The sequence below is a fragment of the Papaver somniferum genome, chromosome 4 (assembly GCF_003573695.1).
Source record: "Papaver somniferum cultivar HN1 chromosome 4, ASM357369v1, whole genome shotgun sequence".
Classification (NCBI taxonomy): Eukaryota; Viridiplantae; Streptophyta; class Magnoliopsida; order Ranunculales; family Papaveraceae; genus Papaver; species Papaver somniferum.
Genome location: NC_039361.1, coordinates 137,288,894 through 137,297,970, shown reverse-complemented (window position 1 = coordinate 137,297,970; position 9,077 = coordinate 137,288,894). Strand labels below are relative to the sequence as shown.

Sequence of the window (9,077 nt, the reverse complement as noted above, 5' to 3'; positions counted from 1 at the left end):
ACAATGATCGAGACCGATGCTTTCTCATTGTTATAGCTACGGATCTTCAACAACGGTGATGCTAAACTTACAACCTTTAGGATCATTGGAGTACTTGGAAGTGACGAAGATTTCGAGGAATTTTGAAGATTAGACATGTGGAATAGGAGCTACTAAAGTTTCTTTTTTTTTTGTATTCCATATGTATTGATAGTTTAGACACTAAAATTGACAAAGGGGGAGATTGTTAGAGCATTACTCGGTCGACCTCGCATGCGTTGATATCTCAAGCATGTTTGTCAATGTTAGTGATCAAAACTATAAGTCATTATTTCTAGTCTATCATAGCTAAGTCTCGGACTAGGATAAAAAGTGTAGTTGAGCTCAAGGACTTCATGGCGATTCATCATAAAAGTAGAAGAACTACTCAAGGAACTGGTGGAACTTCTCGACAAAAAGGTATGTGAAGACTTGAACTTATCTATCACTCAAAAGTATATCTACTCTATCTCCTACTTCTTGAGACAAAAAGTCGTATGCTATATATATAGACTTTATTATACACATTTAGTATTTCGAGCCGAGTATACCTCGCCTATCGATATCTCGAAATATGTGTTGGTAAGCTTTTCGCTTCGATCAAGTTTATATTTACCTAGTATGTTTCAATCATCTTGAAAATTGCTTTGACAAGGAATGGTGTAGCAACTATATAACGTCCTCTAAGAATGTTTCAATGGTTGGAATGAGAGTTTAGATTACATAACCAATGATGGACATAAGTATTGTTGTGGAAACACATATGTGCATAAGTCCTATCCCTTGAACCAAAGTTTGCGAACTTTGTTGATCAAGAGAAACCAGAAGAATGGCTTGTTGCCAAGTCCGCGAACACATTCCGCGAACTGCCGAACTTCTCATCCCGAGAAATTCTGTTGGAGTTGACAAACTAATTGCGTGAGTGCCAGTCCGCGAACCAGCACAAGGTCTTTTGCCGAGATTTTATGTTGGAGTTTGTAAACTCTACCCGGTTGCTTAAGTCCGCGAACCTAGTGTGCGAACTTAAGAAGGTTATATATCTAAAGATGATTTCTGAACTTAAACTTATAAATACTAAGAAATGCAGTATGCAAACCGTGGCTATAAAGTTCATGAACCTATTCAAGTGAATCAAATCATCTTTGCTTCAATTGTGTCTTGTGTAGTACATAAGATTTCCTTGCAATTGAACAACTATCTAACTAGTTCATCTTGAAGTCATTTGAACTAGTTATGGTGAAGAAGAACATGGTTGATATGAAATGATCATATGGATAACCATTTGGTTAACTATTGTTGAATCAACAATGTACACGTTTGGGTACGGTTACACAAACCTAGAAGCGTACATGTCAAGTGTGTGTAACAAGCTAAGTTTTCGATCTAACGGTTGAGAAATATTAGCTTGAATCTAAATCAGGTTTTTGTATAACGGTGGATATTGATTGCTTTGTTACCAAGGAAAAACCCCCTGATTTGCAAGACTATTTAAAGGAGACATCTAGCCTTGTGCAAAACTAATCCCCACACCTCACGTGTGATACTAGTTTGCGTTCTAGAGTCGTTTCTTCTTTAACCTGTGGTTTTCTTCTTCTAAAACCAGGTTAACGACTTAAAGACTTCATTGGGATTGTGAAGCCAGGCCGATACTACTTTTATCGTAGTTGTGTGATCTAATCTTGCATTTTCTATCGTATGAGTACAATCAGATTAACTGGCTTGAGATTGATATCTCCGATAGGCAAGATATAAAAAGTAATCACAAACGTCTTCGTTTGATCGTTTTTCATTCCACAACATCTTGTTTCGCTAACATACGATTAAGATTGTTGTGAGTTGATTGATTAATCTAGGCTATTCTTCGGGAATATAAGACCGGATTATCAATTGGTTCCTGTTCACCTTGATTATTATCAAAAGATGGAACAAAACCTTTAGGGTTTATCTATGGGAGACAGATTGATCCTTTGATAGACTTGTCTGTGTGAGACAGATTTGTTTATTGTTAAAGCCTGCGATTTTTGGTCGTAGCACCTCTTAGTTGTGGGTGAGATCAGCTAAGGGAATCAAGTGCGCAGTATTTTGCTGGGATCAGAGGCGTATGAGCATAACTGTACCTTGGATAGGTGGGAGATTGATTGGGGTTCAACTACAATCCAGTCCGAAGTTAGCTTGGAGTAGGCTAGTGTCTGTTGCGGCTTAATACAGTGTGTGTTCAATCTGGACTAGGTCCCGGGGTTTTTTTGCATTTGCGGTTTCCTCGTTACCAAAATTTCTGGTGTCTGTGTTATTTCATTTTCCGCATTATATTGTTTTATCTTTATAATTGAAATAATACAGGTTGTGCGTTAGATCATCAATTAGAGTAATCCAACCTTTGGTTGTTGATTGTCATTGATTGATCCTTGGATATTGGTCTTTGGTACCATCCAAGTTATTCTTTGTGTTTGATTATAGACTCGCTGATTTCTATTAGCTCGAGTAAATCAAAACAAGAGAGAGATATTAACTCCTTGAGATACTTTTACCTAGATTGAGTCTGACTGTCTAGTTGATTCTCTAGAAAGTATTTCGGAGTTATTCCATACAGATTGCTAAGCGAAATATTGGGTGGTTTTGTTAGACCCCCGCTTTTTTCACATCCTACATATCTTCTGACTATTTTCACTAGTGAAAAAATCCTCAACTAAAGCAACATTCCAAGTCTTAGTCTCATGATTTATGAACTCAGAAACCTTATAGTTAGGATTGGGAAAGCTAAGGGATAGAAGCATTTAATATCCAATTATTAGAAAAAGCATGAATAACAGAGCCATCTATTGAGTCCCATAAAGCATGTTGCTTTGGTATCTCCAAACCATGACAAATACTGGACCAAACCCAGGATTGACTCCATGGGTTTTTGTAATGAAGAGGATGACAGATTTTGAAATACTTACATTTTAAAATTCGAACCCACAAATCATTGGGCACTACACCATTTTTAGTGTTTAGTAACAGGTTGTTTTAGTTGCAAAGAGGGGTTGCAACAGCTTGAATCTATTACGAAAGTTGATGTTGCAATTTTTCGCAACGACTCATAAGCAGTTGCGAATTTTCGGTTGCAACAGTTATGAACTGTTGCAAAGTTTTGTGGCAACAGTTTGAAACAGTTGTGAAACTGGAATTTCGAACAGCTCATTTTAGTTGCAAATATTTTGCAACATCAAAAAAATAGTGGTTTTGACTGGTCAAACCCTGGTTTTGACCTGGTCAAATCAAGTCAAAATCAGGTTTTGGACCTGTCAAAACCACTATTTATTTACTTTTTAATCAGGTTTTAATTTTTCAGTTCCCCTGTTCATTTGGAAATCATTCCCCTGCAATAATTTCAGGCAGCATTACGGTGAAATTCTTCAGCTCTTAGGCAAAAACATTCAAAGCATATACCCATAAGTTTCTAAGAGACATAACTTTGGCAATACATAGTCATTTCATACATCGAATTATAAACACCAACCATCATTGAACTTAGGCAACTCATGAAATCATAAACTAAAGACATATTCTGTATACCTCTGAAAAGAACTACTTAGGCAACATATATAAATTTCTTAAGTTCCAATCTGTAGCTAGAAATATTTCTGAAGTTGCAAGGACACACAAATACTGTGCGTAGTATCAAAAAAATGACAAGTATGTAAACGTTTCCTAAGTTTTCAGAATATAGAAATTCTGCAGTTGCAGTTGTAATGTGAAGTGTAATAGCAGTAGTAGATACAATATTAAAAGCACAAGACTGGAGACAAGCTCAACATTCATTACCTACATGCTCAAACAAGTATAGCTTCTTGTTGCTTCATAACCAACCTTGTAAATAGTCGCACTTACTGTTCATATCTGCAACCTGCAAAATCCATGTACACCATGAGAGTAGCAATTGTCAAAAAGAATTGCAACAGTAATACAGGGAAACAAATAACAGTTTTCATTGACACTTAAACTAAAAAAGGTTAGCTAAAAAAATTAGTGGTAAAGAAATTCTTTCCCCACTTTCTAAGTGATTTCAGAACTCGAGGACTACTGTTTTTCTTCCATATATCTAAGTTCAATAGATATGAAAAAGGTTAACTAAAACGAAAGTTATACGGTATAACTCTGTGCATTTTGAGCAACCATACGAAGATTTCTAGTAATCTCATCCAGCCATGACATATATTGGCTTAAACAAAATACAACGGAGTTGGTACCATTGGGTTGTGGGTGCACCAGGAGCTGTGGTGAGTCATCGTTTTACAGTACTGCACATTCACTTTAGTTATTAGCATCAGCCTCATTATTGGACCTTATTCTTAAGAAGAATATGACAAAAGTACAACATACCAATGTATTAAAACTCACTTAGGCAACAATTGAAAGTAACATAAAAAATAAAAAGCTATGTTACACATACAGATAAAATCAAATATTACATAACTTCAAACTACTTACAATTTAAGATGTTAAATATTGCAAAAAACTAAGAATTGGGTAACCCTAAAGCTCAATTAGTGACAAACATGTCCCATGTGTTCAAAGAAGGAAGTAGAAGGCTGAGTGACCCATTATAAAAATCTAATTACAGTTCCTTGTAATATAAGCCTTTTGATAAGACATTTACTCTTAAGGGAACTGTTGTTAGGGTAGCACCTTTCAGGTACACAGGTTGTTGACTCTTAACAACACCAATAAAATCACAAGGAATCCCGCGGCCCTGAAAGTTTCAGGAAAACTTGATATATGATATAACTCTAGAATGGCTTTGGGAATAAACTCAAGCAAGCATGAGAATTCAGAAGTAACATTTAAAAAACTGTGGATACAAACATCCAATTTTACCTGGTGAATTAGCTGGTAAAAGCTGTGTTGGTCGTTCGAATCTGGCTCACCAAAATCAATTTCGCCTGCCTCGAAAGGAAGAGGAACACCGTCAATTGATACACCCTTCCCTTTGCTCTTCATGCTAAACTGCAAGAGCAGTCACACCATCACATTAAGTAACTGGAGAACAACCCTATGCAGAGTAATGTTAATAGCCCATAACATTGTCAACACATGCATGTTGGATATGAGGAGCGAACTTCTCTAGTGCTTGACAGTACGACAAGATAGCCTGGAGGAACACATAGAAATTAGGAGTATTAAACAAAGAAGAACAATGCTTAACAAATAAAAATAACCATTAATGATCACAAGAAAAGTATAAAGTTGAGTACTTGAGCCATAAAATCCCATCTGCAACATGAAATTCTACAGTTGTTCATCGGATGTTTGCAAGAACAAAGGAAACTAAAAGTAAACATGACTAAGAATTGGTCAGCAATATAATGAAAGTGGTTTGGTAATGCATTTATCTCCCTTCTCCCTTATCCCTTTTTCCTACTGATGATCTACCTAAATAGATAAAGTACACAAACTACGAAGATTTGATACATTCAGAAACTACAAATGAATAGTCGTAAGGCATTCAATAATACAAATCAAGACAAACTAAAACAATTTCAATGATTCAGTTTAGTAACTGCTGTAATAAAACAGTCCGGATAGTCCAGTTCAAACTTTATATGGTAGACCATTATTGCATATCTTCGGATGAGGAAGTACCAATCTCCAAGATTTCCAGAAAGGTCAATACTAACTACTTTCGTGACTCTCATTTCCAATGCCAGCTGCACCTAACCAATCAAAAGAAACAGAACACAAAAACACTCTTATATACCTTAAATTAAATCGAATCACTAATGCAATTAGAAATGTTGATTATAAATAAACTTGAACAGAAAACAGCCTTACGGACTTCAACTTCCCTCACACAAAGTTCTCACTATTGCTGCCCTGGTTTCACGACGATCAACGAAACCAAATGAATTATCGGATAGGGAACTAATCAATAAATAAGAGTCCAAAACTCCAATTCCAAAATATGAATTGACCGTCAAATGTAGACATACCTCATCAGCAATCATAGAAATGAGTGCTTAAAAGCAGTTCCTTTATCGCCATCTAAAGATTGAATGGATATTTCAGTTGATATTCAAATAGAAGAATAACACTTGTTAGAGCATATGCCATCTAAATGAAAGCAGATTAATTTTTCAATGTAAAAGACTGACAATTGAGTAAGCTTGGAACGCAACAAGATAGCAGGCAATATGCAAGCGAGCACGAAACTAAAAGATGCATATATACATACACATCAATCTACAATAAATTCTCCCTCTCTAGCATGCAATTCAGTTCATCATGTTCAAGTCTGAGAACAACACTTACAAAGAAATCAAATTCAGTTGGCAGTATTCTTTTTTCAAGGTTATAATACTGTAATCACTTCAGTTAAAGACACTGATTATATCCTTTGGGTTATAAGTGCACTTCTATAACTTAATTCTTTTTCAAAATTATAGCTGATGAGTACTCTCAGACTAAAAGCCAAATCCTAAACTGTTCAGAAGTCTATCCATTTCCTAATAGTTTCCTTTCCTTTCGTAATTTCGTCCTCTACAACCTCAAGTTGATTGCTTTTATGCAATTGCTACACTGTTACTCTAATGACAAATCCAGAAATTCGCTAAAGTGAATTTTCTGGGGTACTTCAATATCTTACTTCAGATTCCTAAATTGTCAATCAAAATACAAAATTTTCAATCAAAGTAACCTCCTGTTACTCTAGAATTTCCTAAAAACTACCGACCCAAGATAAATAATAACATTCCAAAACCCAATTGACATATTGAAAGAAATAATCAATGGAAGTTAATCCAAGACAGAGTGTGATAATTACCTTGAGCTAAGGTTTCTCTGTCAAAGAAACTCTATAAACTACTCCAAAAGCACCTTCACCCAACTTCTTTCACAACATAAAGTCATCCTGCACAATTAAAACACACATAACACAGAAATTACAAACTTTATAGCAATCACTGAATTTAACAACTTTAGACGATCAAATCAAAATAATGTAAAAGATGCAAAGCAATGAATGAATTTAGCAACTTTATCAACATCTTCAACACTAACCCAAGAGGCGTAGCATAAACATCAACCACACGAACAGTATATTCATCTACAAACTTCCCAAACTCAATCTCATGACTTCTATAGGAACCCCAGCTCTTCCTGTAACAAAATCAATTTTGGATGTCAAGAAAACCTAATTTACAAACAAAAAACATAACAACAATGAACTACACCGAAAACCCATTACAACTCTACAAATCCATAACTTATGAGATGATATAACCCTAAATTCAGAAAATAAATGAGGATCTGAGATTTGTTAGTCTAAACCCTAATATAAAAAAATCTCTAAATGAAAAAGAAAAAACCTTAATGAATTGGTGTTGGTCCGCGATTTGGGATTTGAGATCTATGAAATCAACAAATCATTCGACCTTAATAATACTACTGATTTAAGCCTTTACAAGTTCATCTAAAATCAGAGTAGTTGAACCCTAAAAGTATTGAAGAGAACGAGAGAGAAACAGAATCAGAGAAGAAAGCTAAAAGTATAGACATGGATCTGAAAATCATTATGATCATCATCATCACTGTGTGTGTAAAACGATCGATGAGAAGAATAAGTTCAACACTAAGAGAAGTGAACGAGAGGGAGAAGATAATGAAAAAAAAATGAACTTATCAATTTTTAGTCTAAACCTGAGTTAGTTTTAAAGCTGACTAAGAATCTGAATGGGCTGAAACCGAGTAAGATGCAAGTGTAGGCAACCACACTCACGAGTCGCACGCGTACAACTCCAATCTGTTGTGAATTGTAACTATGCCAAACAGTTGCGAGTTTTGAAACGGGGACAAACTGTTGCAAATTTTTTGCAACTGAAATTCGCAACTAAAATTTCGCAACAGGGCATAAGCTGTTGCGAAATCTAGTTACTAATCCTTGAATTTTAGTGTAGTGGGGAGAATGTATTAAGATCCAAGCAGTTTGGGCCAAAAGAGCTAGGTTCATTTTTTTCAAATTCCTAAATCCTAAGCCTCCCTGTAGTTTATGAGAACAAACTTTATCCCATTTCTTAAAGTAGTAACCTTGATGACCATTTTTCCCCCACCAAAAGTCCCTTTGAGACTTTTCCATTTTGTCAATTATGGAGTCTGGTAGAAGGAAAGAGTTCATGTAGTAATTGGAAGAAGACTTTAAAGTATGTTGAACAAGTACAGATCTACCAGATTGAGCTAAATGTTTGCCTTTCCAATTGTCAACTCTAGAATCATGGTGATTGTTTAAGTGGGACATACTCTGAGTTCTATTTCTAGTAATAAAAAGAGGGATACCAAGATATTTTTCATTAAGTTCTATCTTCCTAACATTCATGGATCTGATAAGAGACACACAGTGATCAGGGAGAACATTTTTTGCTAAAGAAACAAGCAGATTTTTCAAAGTTTATCATCTGACCAGATATACTACTAACATCCTTGATCAAAGACATGAGATTAGTAGTTTCAGAATGTGTTGCTTTGGTGAAAAGCATACAATCATCTGCAAAGAGCAGATGAGATATACTAGGATCCTCATTAGTGACTTTGAGACCATGGATGAGATTGTTATGCTCAGCATGGATGAGATGCCTAGAGAAAGACTCCATGCACAAGATAAATAGATATGGAGACAAGGGATCTCCTTGTCTCAGACCTCTAGTAGGATTAAAAGAAGGGCAAGGTGAACCATTCAAGAGAATAGAGATATTAGTGGTACTAATACACTGAAGAATCAGTTGACACCAATGATCAGAAAACCCAAACTTTTTAAGCACGTCAATTAAAAATGGTCATTCAACTCTATCAAAGGCCTTAGACATATCTAGTTCAAGGCCCATGATTCCACATATGCCTTTATTTTTCTTCATAGAGTGAACCAACTCATGGGCAATCACCACATTATTTTGAATGTTTCTACCAGGTACATATGTTGCCTGATATGGTGAAATAAGTTTGCCTAGTAATGGTTTCATTATATTCAATAGAATCTTAGATATGATTTTTTTAATTAGAATTGCAAAGAGATATATGCCTAAATTCAGCAG

At 35.4% G+C, this 9,077-nt stretch overlaps 1 long non-coding RNA gene across 2 annotated transcripts; it reads right to left on the bottom strand.

Annotated features, from left to right (window-relative positions):
• Positions 1 to 3,722: 3,722 nt before the first annotated feature.
• On the bottom strand, positions 3,723 to 7,617 carry LOC113274301. Of its 2 annotated transcripts, none has more exons than XR_003322943.1 (7): positions 7,362 to 7,617; positions 7,054 to 7,152; positions 6,818 to 6,904; positions 5,988 to 6,039; positions 5,641 to 5,871; positions 4,876 to 5,149; positions 3,723 to 3,904 (listed from the first exon to the last, which is right to left on the bottom strand). It is a non-coding gene; the product is annotated as an uncharacterized LOC113274301 (long non-coding RNA). The 2 variants fall into 2 exon arrangements; XR_003322942.1 differs by lacking the exon at positions 3,723 to 3,904 and adding an exon at positions 4,505 to 4,750.
• Positions 7,618 to 9,077: the final 1,460 nt, after the last annotated feature.